The 25,246-nt window shown below is 40.5% G+C and overlaps 1 protein-coding gene across 1 annotated transcript in view; it reads right to left on the minus strand.

The window, feature by feature from the left end:
• LOC115234585 (toll-like receptor 6) overlaps positions 1 to 18,619 on the minus strand; it is a 79,233-nt gene extending 60,614 nt beyond the window's left edge. Inside the window, exon 1 of the transcript XR_003883938.1 lies at positions 18,528 to 18,619. The gene's annotated coding sequence lies outside the window, so the exon portion shown is untranslated. The remainder of the gene's footprint in view (positions 1 to 18,527) is intronic.
• Between the last annotated feature and the right edge of the window lie 6,627 nt (positions 18,620 to 25,246).

Genomic DNA, 25,246 nt, shown 5'->3' on the forward strand with positions numbered 1-25,246 from the left:
CGTTTAATTAAAATCGTTATAACGGCGATCGGTGGATCGTTATAGCTTCAATAATAGGTGCCGTAGATATCCGACGAGAGTTTTCCTCCGGGCAAAAATATACGCGATCTTACTTCTCTCGCGATCTTTCTCCGCCACCTTCCAGAAACGAACCTGTTATTTCTCAGCACACGTCCGCTTCGTTATCAACTAATGTTGAAACGAAACCCACGGTATCAAAAACGCTCGTTGGTTCAGCTATATATCATACCGTCAAAGAAGAAGATACCTTCAAAGACTGGCATAAAACTACACCGAAATACGCAGTTGCCGAACAAATCGAAATTGAATAGTCTCAAAAAAATTTTAAAATTATATATATACATATATATATGTTTTTTTATGATAGTATTATAAAATATTTATATATATCGAAGAGAATCAATAAACTCGAAAGTTTTGGAGATATTAAACAATATATATTTTTTCCATGCAGTATACTTTTAATTATCGAACGCAGCATTTTTATTCAAACACGTTTATTGCTTCTTATTTCAAATAATCGCAGAATGCAAATTCCTTAACGGAATGTGAAAATAATTCGTCCTCGTTGCATCTTGCTAAAAACTTGGCCGCTCGATTCGAAAATCAATTAGCGACGGATGTTTCCATGTAAGGAGCGAATCGCGCATCACGGACGCGCAATCTTATCGTCCAGAATAGCGTCTGAAAGTGGCGGGGAAAAAGAAGTTTTAATTAAACCTAGAATAAGAGTTTAATCGAGCGAGCCGGATTAATTGCCCCCTCCCTCCGGAGGGGGATTAAAGCGACCATAGGGTCAAAGGGAGAAAACTGGCCAACCTCCTTCGGCGGCGACGGTATCTCGCGACTTCTAAAATACCTCGGGCAAAGCCATCCGTATAAATATGCGCTCGAAATCTCGCTGTGAATGTTCCATTATGTCTAATTAACGGGACGCCCGATTTCGCGCGCACAATGCGAACGTCAGTGGAGTGGATTTCGCTTTTCATTTTCGCGAGAGACATCTCTCGCGTCCTATCAAATGCTTTTAATTCCTGACGATCCGTGAGACGGGCTCGGAAACGCGCACTCCTTTGTGCGCGCTGCACGCCGGGGCGAACAACGACGAATTTGTAAAAATACGACTCTAGAAGACCTCAATATAACGCGAGTACGTTATGAATTAATCGTAGAACATCTCCGTCCCGGTCGCGATTTACCTTCAAAGACTGGCATAAAACTACACCGAAATACGCAGTTGCCGAACAAATCGAAATTGAATAGTCTCAAAAAAATTTTAAAATTATATATATACATATATATATGTTTTTTTATGATAGTATTATAAAATATTTATATATATCGAAGAGAATCAATAAACTCGAAAGTTTTGGAGATATTAAACAATATATATTTTTTCCATGCAGTATACTTTTAATTATCGAACGCAGCATTTTTATTCAAACACGTTTATTGCTTCTTATTTCAAATAATCGCAGAATGCAAATTCCTTAACGGAATGTGAAAATAATTCGTCCTCGTTGCATCTTGCTAAAAACTTGGCCGCTCGATTCGAAAATCAATTAGCGACGGATGTTTCCATGTAAGGAGCGAATCGCGCATCACGGACGCGCAATCTTATCGTCCAGAATAGCGTCTGAAAGTGGCGGGGAAAAAGAAGTTTTAATTAAACCTAGAATAAGAGTTTAATCGAGCGAGCCGGATTAATTGCCCCCTCCCTCCGGAGGGGGATTAAAGCGACCATAGGGTCAAAGGGAGAAAACTGGCCAACCTCCTTCGGCGGCGACGGTATCTCGCGACTTCTAAAATACCTCGGGCAAAGCCATCCGTATAAATATGCGCTCGAAATCTCGCTGTGAATGTTCCATTATGTCTAATTAACGGGACGCCCGATTTCGCGCGCACAATGCGAACGTCAGTGGAGTGGATTTCGCTTTTCATTTTCGCGAGAGACATCTCTCGCGTCCTATCAAATGCTTTTAATTCCTGACGATCCGTGAGACGGGCTCGGAAACGCGCACTCCTTTGTGCGCGCTGCACGCCGGGGCGAACAACGACGAATTTGTAAAAATACGACTCTAGAAGACCTCAATATAACGCGAGTACGTTATGAATTAATCGTAGAACATCTCCGTCCCGGTCGCGATTTGTCTATTTTTTACCATCTTATATTTTTTCATCGAACAAATTTCATCTCGCGCGCGGACACCCGGGAGATCACGCGCACAAAAATAACCGACCGGTGGTTTCGCGAATCATTTTTAGCTGTGCAGATTTTACCGTGTATTGTTCGGCGCGCTAGAGTACAGCATCTGTACTATATACAACGAACAATGGTATGCTTTACGGTGATTCGATTTATATCGGATTTTTTGCCGTGTGTTGTGTTATATTGTACATATCACGGCGCGCCATGTGTGGCCACGGCATGTGTCGAAGTCTCGTGCAAAATAGATCCGCGTCTGTTTGCCAAACAAGTCTATCACCGCCAACGCGCGTACGGAAAATATTGTACATGCAGCGAATCCGTTGTACGATGACACTGGATTCGCGTTTATCGTTTCATATTCTTGATGACTGAACGGCGTTGAAATGAATTTATTCAGATATGCCTTAATGTTGCTAGTTCGTCGAATCCTGCAATTGTAATTTTATCTTTCCTCTAATAAAATTCTTTGATTAATTTGAAGCCGAGCTTTCTTAAAAAAAAAAAGACTTCAAAGAAAACAGTTTGAATTATAAATCATAAAAAAGGAAGAGCATCTCACAAACTATAAGCTCCCCTCTCTCAGGTCTAAATATAAATAATAAAATTTCAATCTGCAGTTAATTTCAAGCGGACTTTGCAGAAAACCATAATTTGAGACTTAATTTAATTTAATTTTAATTTAAGTTACCGAGACGTTTAATATTGACTGATGAAAGGTGGGAAAGACATCCACCCTCAATTCATCCTAAATTAGTCAAAGAGTTTTGTTCATAAAGTATAAACGTAATATTCTTTTAAGACATTCAACATTTATCGTATCGCAAATCTGTAAATCGTAACGTATTTCTACATACGTTTCTGAATATTTCACGATTATGCAAACGTTTATCTTTCCCTTCGATGATTAATGTTACGATATCCGTTATTAGTCGTCGCGAGACTTTACGAGAGCTTTGCTGCGACGATAATAAAAGTCTCTAAGCAGGCGCCATGAGAAATCGCTGCGATACGAAAGCACTCGGCAATCAGTTCGCGACTGTCTTTCAATAACGGCGCGCCTGACGGTGGTATTTACAATTTATCGAAAGTTCGTGACCTTCCGTAGAGACCTTCCCGGAAAAGGGCGAGCAGTAAAGGAGAATTGAAAGCTCCGCGCGGTACAATAAAGTATCGGAATTTACAGAGAGAACGGTTTCGCACGATCATGCTCCGCGACTTTTACTTCTGAATAAGTCGTGCCAGTTGCGACGCGTTATTAAGGCGTATCCGAGGCGTATTTGCTGTTTCAATATGCAGATACCGATGGGGTACCGCGAGCGGAGAAACATCGGAGGCCCACAAAGGAAAAGAAATCGCGCGAGAGAGGAGACGGCAAACATGGACACGCGAGCACGACGACCGCGGCGCGTTAGCACGATTCCCGTGAAATTTGTTGAGAAAGAGGGAGAAAAAGAGATGGATATTTAAACGTATAATTTGTGACGGTACATGCGAGAAGTATACACGGCGCGAAAAGTTCTTTGAAATAAAAAGATAAAAGGAATTACCCGCGCGCGACCAACGAGCGCAACACTTTTCGACCGGTATTATCCGCGAGGGAAACCGAGAGAGATAGAAACGAGAAATGAACTGCCGGATGCCGCAAATGAGACAGGCACTTCCCTCCGAAAGGAGCTCGGGAGCTCTTCTTAAGAAGATTGACCATCAGCGTCGAACAAAGTCCAGAACCGCAATGCCACTCATCGGCGTAGACGTCGAGATCCTGCGCACCGGATCTGCCGCAACGGAACGGAACGGAACGGCGCGCGGAACTTTGATCCTTGCCTTAAACGAATCTTGCGAAAATTGCATTGTTACCGCGACGGCGGCGCAATTTGTCCGCGTGCCGGCTATGACCTCATAACCGCCATTTTCTGGCGAATTTCTCGCGGTGGCAAACAGCTATTTAAGTTTAGCCCCCCCATAAATCTCTTCTCTTCTCACAACGCTATAAAAATTTTTTCCCGTTACCTCGTTCACAAGTTGCCGTACACTTGCGAATGTATTAAGTGTCCGTATTGATCTGCCGGTCGAAACGTCGCGCGGAAAAATATTTCTTTGGCATTATTTCGAAAAAAAAGAAGTTTCCCATTATCGTTCGTAAAAATGTGAAATATCGTTAATGATAACCCGAGGAAAAAAATTACGTACGAATGCGATGGAATATTTTGTGCGTTATCGAGATGGAATTTCAAATCTTTCTCATTGTGTCATTGTGTATTGCGACTTGTATAATATTACTGATCGTATCGTTCGTTTCTTATATGGCAAATAAGAGAAGCGCGCACCTCGTTAAATCGTTTTGTAAAAGAAGGAACAAGTCTCTAAGAGGTCGATCGACGCGTAGCAATTTTTTACTTTCGATTCGATCGTTGCAATTCAGATCAATTCTGAGAATGGCGTGCTCTTTTTGCTAGAACCGCGCGTCTCTACACCGAATTCCGACTGTCTACTTTGCTCGGTCGTACATTTGTCCGATTCAAATCGATTCCTTTCGTGCGATGCAGCTCGTTCGAGTTTTCTTTTCCAGCGAAAACAAATTGCAGAGACTCGGCGCGTACTCTACGCTAATTAAAACGATCTTTGTCGAATTACGTGTTTTCCCTCCCTCTGATTATATGTTAAAAAAAGATCGGATATTTCAGATTCGCGACAAAATGCTTTTTTAAAAATTAGAGAATGATTATATATTCTTCAAATACTCTTTGCGAAATTCCATTTTGTGTATAGCATAAAAATAATTATTGTATAAAACTAAGTGTATTAGAAAATCATATAAAAATATAAGAAATTATAAAATAATCAATATAAATATAAAATCACATAATTAGATCTCGGTGTTAAAAACTCGATAAATATGCATATATAATATACAATATATTGTGTACTTAAACTAATAAAAATTATATTAGTTTCACTTCTTAATCGCAATAAAGCTGACAAAGAATCTAAGGTAACATCGATTCTTTCAATATTTCGATATTACAGGATTTAAGGATTGTATTTAGGGGCGGAGATTGTACTTTGTGTGAGAGACATAAAGATAGTTTTCTATAGACAGTTTACGGTTAAGAGAGACTGCATTGCGTCTCTTGCTTGAGGAAACTGGTAACGTTCTTTCAACCAATCTCTCTTCAACGATTCGGAGATTGCGCAGCGGTGCGCGCTGATCGACGAGAGAACGCGAACACTGTCGAAAAACACAAGCTTTTCTCTTTTCTATCTTTCTTTTTTTCTTCCTTCCTCGCCGCCGCACTCATTCTAGATCGTTAATTTGATGTATAGAGTACGACGACGAGAGAACGCAAGTAGGTACAGACCGCGTGTACGTGGCTAGGTTTCAATGCGCTCGAAGCCTCTTTCAAGCTGCACCGGCAAAAACCTGAACGACATTTAACCGGAAACCTGATATCGGTGGACATTCGCTGGTTGCGAGCTCTCTTTTCAATTGATCGTACCCAGGGCACAACAATAAGGATCAGCGATATCGCGGAGCGTGGCGGAGGATCGGTAAGCGCTATATAAACACGAGAAAACGAAGCTCGTCCGCGCTCTTTGTGTACAAAATCGTGTCATACATTGTGTCGCGCCGTCCGAATATTCCGGCCGACCTGACAGTGTGCGGAAGTCGATAATAAAATCGAAAGCGCCGCGCCGTGCCGTGTCGCGGATTACGTGAAAAGAAAAGAAGAGGAAAAAAAAAAGCGCACAGGGTTATAAAGTTCTCTTAATCTATCGTCGAGGAGAAAAGGGGATGGAGTAAAACCGCCAATTTCACCGATGACTCCGGCTTTTAACTATCGCTACCGAGGATTCGCGTGTCGGTCGAACGTGTTCGGCTTGAATATTCAAATCGCTTTTCAATGCTGTTCAACGTTGACTGAACGATGGCTGCGCATCCCGCGCTCCAGCAGGATGTGTGTGAATCAATGAGCTTCCATTATTATTTACTTCGGAAGATTGATCATCCCCAGTTTTTAACGTTCTTATCGACGTGTCCACGAGGTGAGCAGCGAATATCGAAAGCTGCCGAATTGAGGCAATTACCTGCGTGATTTATTACGTGTCGCGACTGAGAGTTTAGCGTACCGAGGCACCGTGTACATACGAAGATATACTCTCGTGTAACTAGTATTATAAATATTCAAATATATACATATACATTATATATTATGCAGACAACAAGATTTTAAATATTTTGAATTAAGAATTTTGAATTACATTATACATTGAATTATTTAATAGATAATCTAGGAACATCTCGATATGATAATATAAAATTAATTATTCGGTATTATATATAAAACACGGATTAGAGTATATATTTTATTAAAAATGTTTTATAAACTAAAACATTTTTTTCAATTTGTTATTTTATATATGTATGCAGGCTTTTTATAAACTCAATCTTTCTACAAAAAGAAACTTTTTTCATAAAATGCTAAATTCCTGTGAGGTATTTTATAAAAAATGTAAACTTTTTGTACAAAAATGTGGATAATATTGGTATTATAGTAAATTTGGACATTTTTTATGTAATGCTAAAATATATTTTTCCAAAATATAATTCGTAAAACAAAATAAAAGATAGCTATCTAAATACACAATTTTCGCGCATAAAGTGCAGTTCTTCTGCATGTGCAAAAATTGTCATATTATTTTCGTAGAACCACTTTTTACATTCTCCATAAAATTGCACTCAATTTCCGTTCATACATATCGTCATAATAAAAATATAATAGTTTTATATCTGTGTTTTTTCATTTTCACAACTAAACTATAAAAGTGTCGAGATCTCTCTCACATGTTGAAGTGTTACATAACATAGAAATATTGTAAAAGTTAGCTTCGAATTCCGATTATCCGTATATTTATATTTCACAGCAATATCTGAATATTGCAATGCCCTAAAATATGAATTTGTATTACAATATCCGTAATTAAATTTTGTAAAAGTTTACAAACTCTGAATCAAAAAAGATATATTCATTGATTTATATCATAATATCATCGTGACAATATAAAGCAGTGTCGAATTTATACAGCATCTTCGCGAACAAGAATTTCAGCTATATGCATGTTGCATATTGGAGCAACAACGTATTGACAGCTAAACACTTAAATGCCAATAGTAGTCACTTATAATGCGGCTTACAAATAGCAGCGTGAAACTTATCGCGCAGGCGAATATTCTAAAGCTTGCGCCAGACTATGCGCGTATTTGCAATTCGTGATTCGTAATTCACGATTCGTGAACGGTATAAAGAAATCTGATTGGTTGAATTTGACGAATCATCCATCCACACTATTCGCGAATTATAAACGAATCGCGAATACGCGCATAGTCTGGCGCTAGCTTAAAATCTGTCGACTGTAACATTACTCGCGAATTTCATACAAAGTAAAAAGAAAAGTGCTTACCGCACGAGAGAGTTACTCCGTAATTTTTTCACAACGAGACTTTTTTATCAGGATTTACTGAAGCTTGCAATTATCGTCGGCGATAAATCGATACGCTCTCTTGTACACTCGGCGCAAGCTAGTTTAAATAAAAATAAATACCGACGCGGCGCACGTAGCGGAGTTTCATTAAGTTTTCGAAAAGCTCGCTTAATGTTTATTTTTGAAAGAACTACTTGGCGAGACAAACAAACCCGTCCCGCCGGAATAAAATGAGCTGCGCGTGCAGCACGATGGAGGCAAGTTTTGAAAATGCAGAAAAGAAGTCTCCTCTGACATAGCGACAATAGCGCTTAAGGGAAAAAAACGAATGGCATTCTCGAAAAAGCTCACGAGGGCATTAAAGGTGGAAAGTAGTTAAACTACGAGATATACACGGCATGTAAATGCGTACACGTTCACGAAGAAGTACGCGCGTTGCATTTTAAAACACGCTGTTTCCTCGTATATTAATTTACGTGATTTGACGCTTGCTATCGCGTATGCCCGAGAATTACGTTAAATGAACATTTCGCGTTGTTAAATACAAGTGTGAAAGGGAAAACTAAAAACATAATTACACGCCAGATCCATTCGGCGAAACAGATTTTGCGAGGAATGAAAAATGCCTTTGTAACGCGGCAATGTTAACTGGAGTAATCGAGCAATTCTCGTATATAGGGGACAATACTACAATATTCCCGATGATAAAATCAAATATTGTCATTATTTAATTTCTTCTCCTCTGATGACAATTAAACAAATGCTCTTACCATTCTTTTATAAATCACACAATTATTAGACTTATCATTAGAAGATCATTGTTTCATTTATCCGACAAATTTGCGTAATAATTTCTTACTTGACTTTTTATTCCGATCAGATAGAAATAAGAGACTAAAAATCAAAATATCAGCATGATAATTTAAGTTCTTATCATTTCTTTTATGTGACGACTTTCTCTGTTTTCTTTTTCACGGCTTTAATCACGAGTTCCGCGCCGAAAAACCCATAAAAGAAAAAAAAATTCCGTTCACTGAAATATGTTATTATCGTTTATCAAAATGCCGAAATATCGTGTGATCGTCTGGCTTCGATGAGAAACCGCGTCGTTCCCTGATGACCGATGTCCACGGGACCAATGCAGCGTAAAAGTCCGCCGCCACAAATTGTGCGGATTTACAGCGCCGTGACGCATCAATAGCCGAAAAAAGATATATGGATTTACGGTAGAAATCGTTCCCACAATATTATTATTATTATATTAATGGCCCTCTTTTTATTTGCGACTTACATTATCAATTTTAACACGCTGTAATAAGATAAAAATTATTCTATAATTAATTTAAAAATTTTACTGCAAAAGAATCTTAATTTAAGATTATATAATTATCCAAATATTTAAAATTGGAAAGTAAAGAAACATAAGAAAAATAGCATCTGAGGAAGTTTTCCTGCACAGTAATTAGTAACCAGTATAAAATTTAATACTGAGTCGCATTAATAAATGAAGAAACTATAAAATACAGTATAATATTTTAAAAATTAAAAGAATTCCGAGATATAAAAGAGGCATCGTCCGATTGAATTTTCACCAAGAAGAAAAATTAACACTCTAAATTCGCAAAGAAATTTGTAATTATGTAGAAACATTCGAGCTTTGATTCAACCAATATCTTTTGCTCATTCCGTGTATCGCTAAAATATTACCAAAGCATGAAAAATCTCTCAATGAAAATAACGCGCGCGCGATCCATTTACATCTGTCCTATTTTTCGAAATGATATCTTTTTTATTTATGAAATGATACAGATTACCTCGCGCGAGAGCCGCGCGTGCGAAATTCACGGGGCTCGCAATTAAACTATTCCCAGCAAAACGCGTATTCGTATATATAATCGCGGTGTTAATATATACGTACATCTGCACACACGGAAGTTCGTCGGCGCCTCGCGTGCATTCCGACGAACCAGTTTTCTGCGGCGGATATAATGAACCGCGCGTATAATAAAAACATGCTCGTCCCCGAATGTCGACGTTTTCTCCTGACAAGCGCGGAGGTGCGGTGAGGTTGGCATTACGACGGAATCCAGGGAAAAAGGTAAAGAGAACGCCGCGGCAATGTCAGCGGCGAGTATCAGAGGCAGAGAGTGAGAGACACGCGGGAAGGTGGAGAGAAAGAGAATGAATACTCTATATCGCGACACGAGCGAGGCGAGCCGGGGCCACGGCTCTTGACTCCGGTGCCGCGACTAAACACCAGTAATTAAAACGTCGAGGTTTCACGCAGCCATCTCATTTATTTGATATTTGCTCGGTCGCCGGCACCGAAGAAATTCCGTGCGCGACGCGGCTACGACTCGCGAGCGCAATAAGGATCGCGGGGAAAGAAACGAGAGCGAAAAGGACCATTGATCGAAGCGAGGAAGAAACGGAGCGAGAGGAAGCGAGAGATGAGCGCACAGGTTCTCTCGTAGTAGCATGGCTCGCGACGAAAAGAACTAAGCGCTCGAGGGAAGGGGAAAGACAGAAAGGGAAAAGAGCGATCCGCGCTGGCTGCGAGAAAGAGAAATGAGCGCACAGGTTCTCTCGTAGTAGCATGGCTCGACAGAAAGGGAAAAGAGCGATCCGCGCTGGCTGCGAGAAAGAGAATAGAAGGATACGCGCGAACGCTAATGCAGGGTTGCGGTGAAAGAGAGAAGAGAGAAGGGAAAAGTGAAAGAAAGATAAGGACGAAGAACGTCGGAGGGAGAGAAAACCGCGAGGCCGAGACTACAGCGGGTGCTTCGTCCCGCAGCTGTCGCCAAGCCGGTGCTACGACTGCACAGTTTGTTCATTCGGCGTGCTGCAGCACGGCGGGGCGGCTCTAATGAAAGGAGTTTATTAGGACGCGCGCCGACGGACGAGAGAAAGAAAGAGAAAGAGAGAGAGAGAGAGAGAGAGAGAGAAAGGACGGCTTGCTTCTCCGGAGGGGAGCGGAGAAAAGGGGACCGCTGGGATTTGCATCCTTTATGCGTAATTTCGTAATTTCGTTAGATTAGTCGCTCTCCCGCGTTATCTGGGCGACACGTCGCTCATTAGTCTGCGCGGCGAAAACACGCCGAATGTTTCCGGTTCATTCGGCGTGCTGCAGCACGGCGGGGCGGCTCTAATGAAAGGAGTTTATTAGGACGCGCGCCGTTGGACGAGAGAAAGAAAGAGAAAGAGAGAGAGAGAGAAAGGACGGCTTGCTTCTCCGGAGGGGAGCGGAGAAAAGGGGACCGCTGGGATTTGCATCCTTTATGCGTAATTTCGCTTCGATATTAGATTAGTCGCTCTCCCGCGTTATCTGGGCGACACGTCGCTCATTAGTCTGCGCGGCGAAAACACGCCGAATGTTTCCGGCGGTGTTGCTGCTCGTCCTCTTTTATTTTTTTTTCCACCTTACGGCGGAACAAAGGTTCCCGATGGGCCATTGTCTCGAAATTAGCAGTCCGTACCGTAACATCGACGTTCGTCGTCGTCATCGTCGTCGCTGTATCGGCACAGAAGGTAAAATCGATTGCGATCACAGTGGCGCAGGGTTCCCGGCTCCGCCGGAAGCGACGCGGAGTCATTTATCGCGTAATTAGAAGCGATCCGCGGGAAACTCGAACTAATTAGCGCGAATAATATTTAGGGGAGAGGGAGTGTGACTTTGCGACTGTGTGTTCGTGCTCGTTGCCCGTGAAACTCTATATCGGGATCGTGTCGGTTTATGGCGAGTGAAAGACGAGCTGTGTTAAGCTTATTAATAAGACGATGGTGGGCGGAAAGGGGTGTAATTGCTGAAGTAGCGCGCCCGGATCGTTTTATCGAGAGAGTTTCATTTTCATTATTTTTGAGCAAACTGACAGAATCGGCCCTAAATTCACTACGACAGCACTGAAAATGATACAGACATATCGGTTAAATTGAGTGACTTGCTGCGCTTCATCAACGTATGCATGAAGAGGAAAACTCTTCTTTTTTTTTTACATTCGTACGACATCTCGTTACATCGCGATTTTTTTATAAGATATTTCTTGTGTTCTTCTGTTTCTTTGAGAGCGCGCCTCTCTTGTGACGCGGCGATATGCAACTTTTCGAATTTCAGTTTCGAAGAAAGCTTCCGATAGACATCGACAGCTTTGCATACAATATCTCGAATACGTCTAGACTGCGAGTAAACCGCGCGGAAGTACGAGAGAAACTTCTTCCTTGTACTCGCTGCTGAATCGTCACCTGCTGACTTCGATTTGTCGCGGTTGCGAAACAGCATTTAGAAAGTAAGAAAAAAAGAAAACTCTGGAAACGACAAAAGTACAGTTCCGCGAGTTGTCGGGAGTGTCGAAGATTTCCGTAAGATGAAAATACAGAAGAAGCTCGCGGGCAAGCACAAGTTCGCTCGAAGAGCGACGACGACGTGTAATAAAATCCCGTGACGCTAATTGCAATGATAAAAACGTAATCATCAAGCACAACAAAATTAGAAGATCGCTTTCATGTCGTGCCTCGCGCAAAAGTCATTTTTTTTTCTTCCGCGAGATCGATCGCTGAAGAAGGAAAAAATGTTGAAAGAGAGGAGAGTCGCTTTATAAATTTCAAAGATGAAATGGCGGAGCATATTCAAGACGAATGTAATTTTCAAATGACAATCATGGGGGATCATAGTTTTCACATTTTTTTCGCAGCATAATATAATACGCGTCGTGTGCGATTAACGTCGAAGGTACCCCGTATAAAGTATACGTGCGATCGTCGTATTCTGCTGATTATTATGTAATCGTGTGCGTGGAATGAAATGACAATAGAAGATAAACAAGAGAGAAGAAGACTCGATGAGAGCAACCGTGGATTAAGTAATTTATAACTTGTTTCATTTATTTTTTACCTGTGAAATTGATTGTTCGTTTATCTTTCTACAGTAAATATTAATAAATTACTTCGGATACTTTATTTATAATATAGATATGTTTTACAGATTGCAATATTAATTACACATTGCAATCCTTGCGCATCGTATCGCGTGGTAACCGTTAAATTATTTTTATTTTATTTAGAGGTAATGAATTGAAGAAAATTATACCATATATATGCATATCACATATAGTATGTTTAAAAACGGTTAAAATCGATGCAATATGGTTTCGATGTAATACATTATGATACTCTTTCATTTCTAAATAATGTTTAAAAAAAAAAACTATACATTTTTATTTTATCTCACAAGCGTTCTTAACGATCTATAATCCGCGACTATAAACTTGCATACTATTCGCTCGTATTACAGTCTCCCCAGCACGTTATCTCGGGATATTTTATTTATCGCACCTTATTTAACCGGTTTCTCGAGAGAGAGGAGAAAAAAAGGGCGAGAGCTCAGGCGTACCTGCCGATCTTCAATTTCAATTTGCAAGACGCACACTTATCAGAGACGTGTCGGCGGGGCAGGTGACGTTTGACGGAATAGAGGTACTTTCGAGATTAATTCCCGCACCTCTCAGCATTTTGATCGGCGAGATACGACGGTGAAATAACTTCCAACACCTTCACCTTTCTCCAATCACGGTGAGCCGGAGGTGGTCGGGCAAAAGAAGGGTGAGAAAAGCTATGTGGGAAAGACGGGGAAAGAGCGTGGGCAGCGTGTCGTTTGTATCAATTTAGCCCCCAGCCATCCCGGCGCGTCCATCGACTTTGCTTCGGATTTAATCTAATGCCACGTCGAGATGGGTAATTCATTAAACAAAGATCCACGGATTCCGGAGTCTGCATCGCTGCTATTACGTTCGGCGGTCCCGAAAGTAAATAATTAAATTCGGTCTGGTCGAATTTCAGCCAGGTTCGATAAGGATTACGATTAATCCGAAATAACGTTACATATCGTGTTTATATGTATATCGAGACCGAGAGGCCATGCAAAATATTGTATGTATTTATGCTCGACGATACGAAGGGGGACGATCACGTTTGCCGCGAAACTCATAAGGATTATACGAGAGCGTGCTTTTTGAGGATTATTCCATTCGACGGCTTCGGGCGTGCAAATTAAGACATATCTCAATTTCGACACCGCCATCCCCGGTCGTAATCAAGGGGATATTACTCGTAAAGGCTCGCCGGCGCGATATGAAAACTTAATTTGATACGCGCGCGATAATCCGCGGTGCACGCTGCTAAGGTTACTTAATCATCTCGGTCTCGTATAACATGATATAAGCTTAACGCCCAAGGAAAAACGTCGGGCTGTGAATCACGAATGTGTCACTAATGTGAAACGACGCGGGAATGAAACATTCCACCTCTGAGAGAGAGACGCGAAGTCGCTTTCTAAAATCGCGGCACGATTTATTAGACCGTTTGCTCCTTTCGATTATTTATACGGCCGTGACGCCGGTCGCGGATCATTGAGATCAATTTCATTACCCGGCAACAAATTCAAAGGGAGAGGGAGGGCAGAGAGCCGGAGAACGCGGCCGTGCATTACTCCCGTACGAGAACAAAATATTCATTCCGAGTGGCTCGTTAAATTCCGTCGGCGCTTCAGCGCTACGAAAACTCAGCCAATAGATCACGCTAAACTTCCGTGCACGTCCGTGCTCTAGCAATTCCCTCATCCCGAGCCAAGAGTCATGGATAGCCACAGGAGAGAGAGAACGTGTGCGCGAGTAGGGGAGGGAGGCTCTTGGTTCCCCACCGCAAAAATGTTTTAGACTTCCAACTGTACCACTAGTTTCTCCGACCGTCGTATTTCATTCGATGTTCCTCGATGGCACCGCAAGAAACCTGTTATCTTTATTACTTACTATCCGATTTTTTTTTTCCACAAAATCTTCTTAAACTAAGACTCTTACGAAACTAAGATCTAAAGGTATTATGAGTACCTTATTTTTGCAGAAATTCAGCAGGTACGATTAACAGGAAGCGGAACTTTGCTGTATTATTAATATCGCGTTCTGAGCTTTATTGAGATGACAAAGTTGTGTTATCTCCCCCTCATTATAGTATCTGTAACTTCTTATATTTATATATTATACCTATTATAGGGGGAAGGAGAGATTATTTTATATAATATAATTACATCACACAAATTAAACCAACCACGCTTATACATATACGAGATTTGTTATAATGGATATATTAACAAAACAAAATTAGAAATTTTATTACAAAACATATCTATTATATAGTATATATTTTTTAAATCTCAAAATATATTTATAATTCCAAAACCATCTTGATTACTATTCACAATAAAAAATACATCGATATCCCGAAGATTATTTTAAATTTTATCGTCCCGTTCACACGAAACGCTGTCATAATGCATCTCGGCATTATGCTCCACATATTTTTGCGATTTAGCCAATCACAATAAAGCGCGTGAGCGCGCGGGCAGTCATTATCTCACAATCTTAAATTCGTATTTGCTTTAATTTTAAGCCCTCGGCGGTCCTTTACGTACGCCACTCTGAAAACGACCAGAGCCCCGGGCAATTATGATAATATCTTGATCCGATAATGGGACACGGTCTTATTCTTACGAATTGTCGCGGGCTTCCCGATGAGAAACGCGGACTGGGCGCGGCGCGGCGCGGCGCCGATTTCACGCTCGAGAAGTCCGGGAATGGAGCTGGCAAAGAGGAATTAAGATCTCGCCGAAGGCTCTCGTTCTGACAATGCAAAGAAGCTGCCCAAAAGGGTGAGAAAGACGGGAAAGGAAGAAGAGAGAAAAGAGAAAGACGGCGCGAAAAGGACGGAAAGCGCGGAAGGGCGAGAAGGTTGAAAGTGCGGGAGCTGATTGGAGAAAAGCGAAATTCCCGGAGACGGTAGTGGTGGCTCGATACGATGGTGGATCGCATAGAATAAGAAACGTCGTAAATGGCGAGCAAGAGGAAGGATGGTAGAGGAGGGATATTATACTTGCTTCTCTTCAGCTCTCTCCGCGTAGCCGGCTCTTTGTTTATACTCTGAGAGAACGGTGGGGACAGAGATCGTTTGACATGTCGTCGGTCGCAAAGACGTCGAGGGACAAAAGGGGTACGCGTCTCTGTGTGCCCCATGGATCTCTGTTCTCTCCCTCTGTTCCGCAATCCAGCCGATTCGCGTCTATTGAAACTGCCATAGAAGCGACGGTCGCAAGCTGCCGTTAGTTGCGTCGCACGTACGTAAGTACCATATCATTATGCGGCAGGGATAATAAACGCTTGTGAAGTGGTGGTGGATTAAGTAGCTTCCTATATTGCGCGAGCCGATTTACGGGGTGTCGGTGCGTCCGTTCGTTTATACAGGGACGAGGAAGTGCGTGTCTCGAGACAAGCAGCGTCCATGGTTATCGAGCACGCAAGCGAGATCGTCAAGCAGATGTACGATGAGAGCACATGTTTCGAGAGAGGCGAACGATATATCAAAATCAAGAACCTGCCTTACTAAATTGAATACTATCTTGTCAGGTTCTCTCTGTTTTTTATCTTCAAATATTCCGCTTTTAATAGTTTGCACGTGAAGTGTGGAAAAATAAATATTAATTGAAATCGCGAAAATAAAAATATTTATGCGCGTACGCTATTTTTTTCTTCTACTGAATTAAGATAATTTAAAATAATAAAATAATAATAATAATTTTTAAAATAATAATTGATTTGAATATTAATTAATATACCAATCCATTTACAATGTGGTTAATTAATTATACGAATTAAAAATAAAAAATATATTTTGCATATATATTTTTTTTGTTACAGATTTTTCGCAATCAATAAAAATAATTATTTCTTTCATTGTACTTATTCTATTTATTTCGAGTAACAAAGAAAACGAAAGCTGAGGATTTCTATGTTATAAAAAACATTTAATTTAATTTGCAATAAATTTAAAAAAAGACAAACGCGTGAAAAGATATCCGGGAAACGTCCTTGAAAAGTAAAATGTGTGATAACAATGATACTGGGGCGAAGAAACGTGACAATTAGGCATTAAATAATAATGATCAACGTGTGATTTCGCCAATTCTCGAAATACGGCAGAGAAAGGGAGAGAAGAGAAAGAGAGCCGTGAAATCACGTAACGCATTTTACGATCGACGTCAAGGACAGAATGAACAGGGATTTGAACGTCGCGAGAATGAAACGTCTTATTGAAAAATGTAAGCAGTGCTGCTGGATTGAGTCGGGAGCGGGTCGCACAGCGGGACCTATAATTTAACTTTTATCGGTCCGATACGAAATATTTCAGCATCGACTGCAACGGTCGTTAGCGATTCGTTTCCTCTTAAAGGATCCAATAGTCCCGTTGCCTGCGATTCGAACGGACGAGGGATTGTAGAGTAAGTACGTTAAATTTCTCGATGTTGAGTGCAATTTCGTGCGCCGCGGTGGATCGATAAATCACTGGCGGCCAATCGGCGTTACGAGACAAGTTGTGTTTCATTTCAATTTTCTTTCTACGACGATAGTAAAGCAAATGGCTAATCTCAAGCTCGGTATTACACGTTGATTATTGCTGCGTCACGTTTATTCCGACATTACATGCAGAATTAATCGTGAATCGTAACAAGCACCGTACATCTGCGTTCATTTCGCATCCGATGTATGCACAGGTACATAACTCCGTATATTTGTCAACATTCGAGTAATTGACAGCTAAAGTTGAACAGAGTTATGTTTTCTATTATTTCGCGCATAGTTACGCGCAATCTGTTGCAAGTTATCTGTCAAGGTGTTTCGATTATTCTATCGATATTCGGCAACAAGTCACTAGAATCGACAGTATTATATGAAATAATTATGGAACTAATCAAAGAATGATTATCATTTATCAAAAATAAAAAATTTTGGGAAATTTATGAATATATAATAAATGAATCTGTATTTCCAGGTGAATTTTAAATTAACAGAGTTTAAATCTTAGATTTTTTGATTGTCCAGAAATGTCAAAAATTAAGAAACAACGAAAGCAATAAGATGTCGTTAATACATTTGTCAAAAAATTTTATATATTATAATATAGGTATTTAAATTTTCTAAAAAAACGCGTTATATATAATGTTCTGTAATAATGTTAGCTGCCTGATTCTCAATCTGACGTAAAGTAAATCTTAGAATTCAAAAATGCCAAGTATAAATAGAAAAGATTGACATTTTCAAATGTTGTGACGTTACTATCCTCAACACTTTATTTATGTTTACTTTTTGTAGCTTTTATATCTGTCTTACCCCCAGAATATTAAATTAATCTTTCCTTTCCCTCCCTTTTGCTCTATTCCTTGCTTTGTCACCCTCTTTTCTTGACACACCGAGCGCGTAATAATATCGAACGATGCCAATCCATTTTTAATCGGACATCAGTCCCGACCGCGGCGGCAGTGAAACGGGAAAATGAAATATTTAGACAAGAGCTGTACATCTCACGTCAGCTTATGATACATATACGAATACGCTGGATGGCCCGTGCGATATGGATATCATTAACCGAGCGTATTACGAATGTCACGGACTTTAACGGCGCGTATCGGGATAGGAATTAATTATTTCAAGGTAATGAAGTGTCAAGGGAAAGACATGGGCAGAAGGTTGGAGGCGACGTTGTTTAACGAAGTTATTCGACGGAGGATATTTCGTACGTGGTGCTCTATTAGAATGACGCGGATCGAGAGATACTTCTAATTGCCACCGCCGCCGATGTATGTAATAGATTCATCCGAGAATAAACGTTATATCGAATATATATATCGCGCAACGTTTTAGCTCTCGCCGTAGATCTATACTTGCGAACCGCGTAATAGCGAGCCAGCTTTAATTATGGATATTGTCTATGAACTTACCTTATCGCAATCGCGTCGTTTGGCCTATCTCGGTACTTGCCGGGATCGTATTTGAATAAATATGATACGAGACAACAAGATAGATACGAAGCGGTTCGTGCCTTTCCTCTCGTGCGAATGACAACAAGGTAACCGCGCGTAAACACGCAGCCGAGCGCCGACTTTTACGGCGTATAGATTGACGTCACTATTGTTTTGACACACTATTGAACAGGCAGATGTTGGAAAGCGATCAATACATGTACATATTACGCTTACAATATTGAATTTTTCAATTGTATATTTTTGATTAACATTGGAAGAGTGTGGTATAAAGCGCTGCGCAATTGTCGTATTCTGTTGATTAGTACGTGTACGATCATAATTAACTGCGTTTCCGCGAATGAATATTGAGTGCTGAATGTGAATGCCATGAAGCAATAGCAATGGATAAACAACAGAGAAAGAGAAGATCCAGAGAGATTTTGGGCGACAGCAGAATATCCGTAGAATGAGCAGTTTATATAATTTCTATTTCATATATTATTTTTTACTTATAAAATTAATTGCTTGTTTATCTCCGAGATAGTGATCAATTTTAAATTATTTGTAATATAACGCAATATAATGTAATGTAATATAAAATATTCTAAATTTGATTTTTCGAGATATTTAAAATATTTATAACGAAATATTAATATACAATACACATACACAGGATTATAAGTTTATAATAATTAAGATTATCTATATAAAAAGTTAAATTTTTATCATATATATTTTATAAAAATTTGTATCTAAAAAAGTTTTTTTCCATAAATTACACAATTTTTTTTGTTAAATATATGTCATAAGGACAAATAGAAAATTTAATTGGACGCAATAATTATTGTTTGAAATAGTAATATCAAGTATAAATATTATTAATATACATGTTCAATGCTTTATGTATAATGTGGATATATTTGTATTACATACAGATCACAATGTAGATCAATCCCGCAATTTTGCATTGTGTACTGGGGAGTATCAAATTATTTTTTGTTTTATAATCCGAAACTCATCTATGACAATTAATATATGAAAATTATATCACATGTTTAACAGAATATCTAGAAATTTATCAATTTTATAATACTGTATTTACAATATTTAAATGATAGATTCAATACACAACGACGAGATATTATTACAATTTATATTAGTTCGGATACATACAGGAATGAAAGTCTGATAAAAAAGTGACGAGTCATTGATAGCTCCTACTTTTTTTATAGCGTTTCGTTCGATTAGAATTTATCTGCGTCGTGCAGGAGGGATGCGTCGCTTTGAGGTTCTTTCCTCCTCTGTTCGCAAACGGCGGGTTTCATGGGATCGATTTATCACGCGCCAATGCATCCGGGAGTCTATCACGGCGACGGTGGCGGGAAAACTCGCGGAGCTTGGTTTTTTCGGCGATTCAAAATACCTAATATAAAGTTTTCACGATTTACGCCGATCGACTTGTTTTTCAGTGCTGTTTATCGCGGAAAACTCCCGGCCGTGTGACGTGCATTTTTCCTCGCGCTCTTCCTTTTTCCCTGCCGCGCTCGCGGCGGTTGTTGCATCGACGGCAGTCGACGCCGGCACTTATTTATTCGCTTCGCGGCTCGTTGGCTTTCGTCTATTTTGCCGCGGCAGCCGGTAAATTAATTTTAGACAGCGGGACCAACAAATTTCTTCCGACAGCCAATGAGACGCGGCGAATTACGAACTGGTGGAAAGAGAGAGAGAGAGAGATACATATATATATAGTGAGAGAGAGAGAGAGAAAGAGATAGTGGGAAAGCCCGGCGGGGGCCACCTAAGAGATTATCCTAAGAAAACTTTCACGAGAGTTCCTCGTATCCGGCGTTACCTGGGGTTAAACAATCTACAAAATTGAAATAATATGCAGATGTAATTTCGAGTAACTTTATATTGCCCGCCGCGCTGCCCCGGGTCATATACCCCTTTCGAGAGTGTCTCAGGGCGGCGCAACTTCAGCAACGATACCTCTATCTCTCTCTCTCTAAATATATCTCTTTCTCTCGCTTCGGGTCGCAATTCGACGAGCAATTGCGACTGCGCCCGGCGTGGCGTCACGACGGAGACAAATATTTTTTCAGCGCTCCAGACTTCGGTTATTATATCCCATCTTCTAGCAAATTAAACTCCCGGTTTCTCCGCCGATTCAAACACCTTCGCGGATAAACAAGTTTATCTTCCGGCCGGCCTTAGGGCACGGCACGAAGGAACGCGAGCTAGTAAATATATGATATTCGCGAAAGAAATCGAGAAAAGTTCATTTTTCGCAAAACAAAAAGTAAATCCATAATATATCAAAGGTAACACTAATGGGAGTAAAAACCAACTGGGGGAGCAGTTGACAAATTTTTGCGCGCGCGCTCAAATATTTGCAGAAATCCGAGACGAAAATAATCGACATCGGAGAGTCATGTTCGGATCGGCTGAATGCTCGCGCGGATTCCCCAGCCATAGATCTGCCAATGTCACGAAATGTCCGACGTGGGCGCGGTTCGCCACTATCGACCATCGATCGGCTGACCCGCGTGAATTTCAGATCGCTCCCTTTACTTTAGGGTTCATCGTCGCCCATAAATCTCGGTCGTTTCTTCGCGCAGGGTAAAACGGCGACGTCCGCAGTGCGGAGCGGCGCGACGGGAATTATCGCGAGCAACCGTCGCTGACAATTTCTTATCCCGGAGGAATTCCATTGCGCGACGACGACGACGACGATTGTTATCCGCGAAAATCGTACTTGTACGCGCCACGACTTCAGCTCCCAAAAGTCCCCGTCTTGCGGTTTCTCTCTCTCTCCCTCTCTCTCTCTCTCTCTCTCTCTCTTTCTCACCGCAAATTCTCGCTCGGTGTCCCGCGCGCGTAGACGAATTCGCGTAATAACGCGATTCACGGTAAGACGAGGGGAACGAGAAAGGAAGAGAAGGGGCCGCGCGCGTGTGTACATACGCTGCCGAAAATGTCCGGTATGCGGAACCATATATCGTGCATGGTCTACCACGGCTTCCAAAATACCACGAATACTCGAGCACGTGGTTTAGTATCAGGCAGATACTCGGACCGCGTAAAGTAGAAGGAAGAAGAAGAAGAAGAAGAAGAAGAAGAAGAAAAAGATGACGATGATGATGAGGAAAGAGTAATATCGATCCAACGTCATCCATCACGGCTCACTCTATTAAACCACCCGTATACCCTATTTTCCCTCTGACCCCCTTTTCGCAATCACTTTACTCGTCTTCCTCGCCTTTCTACTCCCTCTTCCTTTCTCCCCTGCGGTCCCGAAACGCGGGGAGCACCCCTACGAGCTCCTCGGTGGTTTGCTTCTTTCTCTGTCGCTTTCATCCGACCTCGACATATCTTTCTTCAACAGCCGTTGCTGCTGTCGGTCTTTATCCTTCGACCGACATCACGAGGATCTCTCTTCTCTCTCTTTCTCCTTGTTACGAACGTCTCCCGATTTGCTCGGCTCCGAGATTTTCGTCAGCAACACCCAACCGAGGCAGCTTTGACGGATGCGAGACGAACTGACGCCCTGCCAGAGTTTACACCCGAGCTAATTACGATCCTCTGCCTCGAAGGGTACGAGAAAAGGGCGTCGCGCCTGCCTGGCCTGGCCTGACCTGCCCGTAGTCGCTTCACAACGACGACGGAGACGTGGCTCCGGATTCGCGGCGCGCCAAGTGGCTGGGTGGCTCGTTCGCTCGCTCGCTCGTGTGTTAGACAGAAATAAGGTTTCAGTGTGTAACGCGATTTAACGTTGCTCTTCGCGAAGCTTTGCAACGTAAGGCTTTACATATTTGTCGTGCGTCGTGACCCGCTTCTCTCGTAAACGATATAATTCAAAGCGACTACCGTTTTAAGTGCGACATGAGTACATATATTATGCTGACGACTTTCTATCTCTCTCTCTCTCTCTCTCTCTCTCTCTCTCTCTCTCTGGGTGGCTCGTTCGCTCGCTCGCTCGTGTGTTAGACAGAAATAAGGTTTCAGTGTGTAACGCGATTTAACGTTGCTCTTCGCGAAGCTTTGCAACGTAAGGCTTTACATATTTGTCGTGCGTCGTGACCCGCTTCTCTCGTAAACGATATAATTCAAAGCGACTACCGTTTTAAGTGCGACATGAGTACATATATTATGCTGCCGACTTTCTATCTCTCTCTCTCTCTCTCAGGCTACGTGTTAAAGTCAATTTTAAATTTAAAGTGGCTTTAAGTTTTCCAGAGTAAAACTGGAGTCGCGTTTGATTACGTCGTTCACACATACTCGCGTGAATTCAACGCGGCAACGGTGGTAGTTTCAAGCGGGATGTCAAATAGCGCGTTAAAAAATCTTAGCCAGATGTATATGTATAATATGTAAATGTAGTAGCTCTTGTGTTATTTGTAGCGACAACAGCTTTTTCATTAATTAAGAGAGTAGAAGCACATTTCTAGAACAACATTAAATATATTCTAAATTACAAAAATAATTATTCATAATATAAAGTTTTTATGAATTATTTTTGTGTAAAATTATATAACCATTCATTTTCAAATATTTTGAGAATGTTCAGATTAAGTATTTTTTATGTTATTGTTAATTGCACATTATAGTAAATTAAAAAACTGTTCTCTATTTTCTGTTTAACATGTAATTAAAAATTTTTTATCTGAATAATTATTTAATTAAAAAATATAACTTTCTATATATTTTATTTGAAAAATAAATAAAAATTTTATTAAAGAGATTAGCGATATATAATGGAATGTAAGAGCTACGTGACATGTTTGTACAAATGTGAAAAGAAAACTTTATACGCTCAAGAGCAGAATAATAAGGGCAAAGTATCGTAGATGTTATTTCCTGAAGCTTTGTATCATGTTAACCGTGTTTGGCGACAATAATTACGTACGGTATTGAATGTAATTAAATTATTGCTGCCTTAGTCAGTTGGAGTTACCTGCGTAATAGCAACGGCAGGCGAGAGAGCACCGGACTTTATCTAACTTCCTCTCTCCCTACGTTCTAAATTGACTGCTAAAGATTAACCCTTTAAGTCCGCCTAACTCTATTCACGTCGTGTTAGACGAACTTCGGAAAATCAATAATGCGTCTGCATCTTCCTCCCTCCCGTTCCCTTTTCTCCTGTCAGTTTTGCGAGATTGAGAGCAAAGCTCAATGCGACTAATCTATCGCGCGATATTTTCCAGGAGATTCCATTACATAAAAATCTTCCGATTTTTTCTATTTTCCCGAATACAAGGAAAATGAAATGAACAGTGCTTACGTCACTCTTTAGAAATTAATGCAGTTATTTTCAGGATTATTCAGACACGTACTACTGGTATTACTAGTACTAAATGATGAGAACAACACGGTCGCTCAGAGAAGAAGGGAAAATAGCGATAGCAAAACGCAATCCTGAGTAATCGGCTTCGAGCTTTGTCTTGGGTTCTTTGATCGCAAGAACAAATACGAAGCGTCGTGACTTCGATAAATTTACGTCAGTACTTCTGTTCAATGAGAAATTAATTAGGTCTCGATAATCCCGACAGAGAAAACGATCATCTCGTTTCTGCTAATTGCATTTACTTATGGAACTTTTTGACGAGGAAACTTGCAAATATAACAGCAGCGTATTTAGAGCTCCAAGAATCTTAGGAAAATAAGATTTAAATGCCCTATGCTATAATAGTCGAGATATTAATCACAAAATTATTTTTCGTGCTGCTACAAATAAAAAGTGCATTTCGTTTTAATGATATTTATTTTATTTGCCAAATATAACTTGCTTACTCAAAATTTACTGCGTCTACTGAAAAATTAATCAGATTTTTCACGATATTCCGAGTCAAAATTTTTTTACTTTGACACTTTAAGCAGTCAGATTACCCTTTTTTGAAACTAATTTATAGTTTTATCGAAAATTCCCCTTTTAAATCTCTAAGTGAAAATCTGTTCGATCATTGTCTATTTGACGTACTATGTGGAAACTTAATTCCTATATAAATTAAACCTATCGAAATCCTCTAGAATCCATAAACGTAAGAAAATTGAGTTTGAAGATAGGAGCAAAATTTCGACTCGAGTAAACAATACCGAAATGGCAATCTCGTCCAGTACATATTGCATTAAATCAGGCCAAACTCGATCGTTGCAAATACATCATACGATATAAAGTATTTCGCCGTTTTCCCTGTTCTTCTTCTCGTGAGCATTCGAAAACAAGAACCGATTGCCCTGGTGAGCTTGCGGAAAATATTTTTCGTAGGAATCATATATATAAAATATACATATATATGCCGACCGAAAGAAAGAATGGGGAGGAGGGAAAGAAAGAGGAGAATAGCTGGACGTTTATAATACCTCGATTTGTCCATAGACGAAAAGCGCGAGACGGTACCTCGAGCTACGCGGTAAATCGATTTCCTATTATCAAGAACTATTCTTCCCTATAAAAGAGCCGAGTAGATGGATTATCCGATGTATTATCAGTCCATTTTTTTTTTTTTTTACAAGCGACCACAATATGGATCAGCGGAGAGCCAATGACATGATCCATTCCCAAACTCTCGCAACAACGATGACTCGGCGCTATCTGCAGAAGTCGAATACACGTTCGCGTGTAACATAGGCGTAAACACGAGAAAGAGATAGACAAACAAAGAGAGAGAGAGAGAGAGAGAGAGAAGGAGAGAGAA

This window comes from Formica exsecta, unplaced genomic scaffold, assembly GCF_003651465.1.
Source record: "Formica exsecta isolate Colony F162 unplaced genomic scaffold, ASM365146v1 scaffold108, whole genome shotgun sequence".
In the NCBI taxonomy this organism is placed as follows: domain Eukaryota; kingdom Metazoa; phylum Arthropoda; class Insecta; order Hymenoptera; family Formicidae; genus Formica; species Formica exsecta.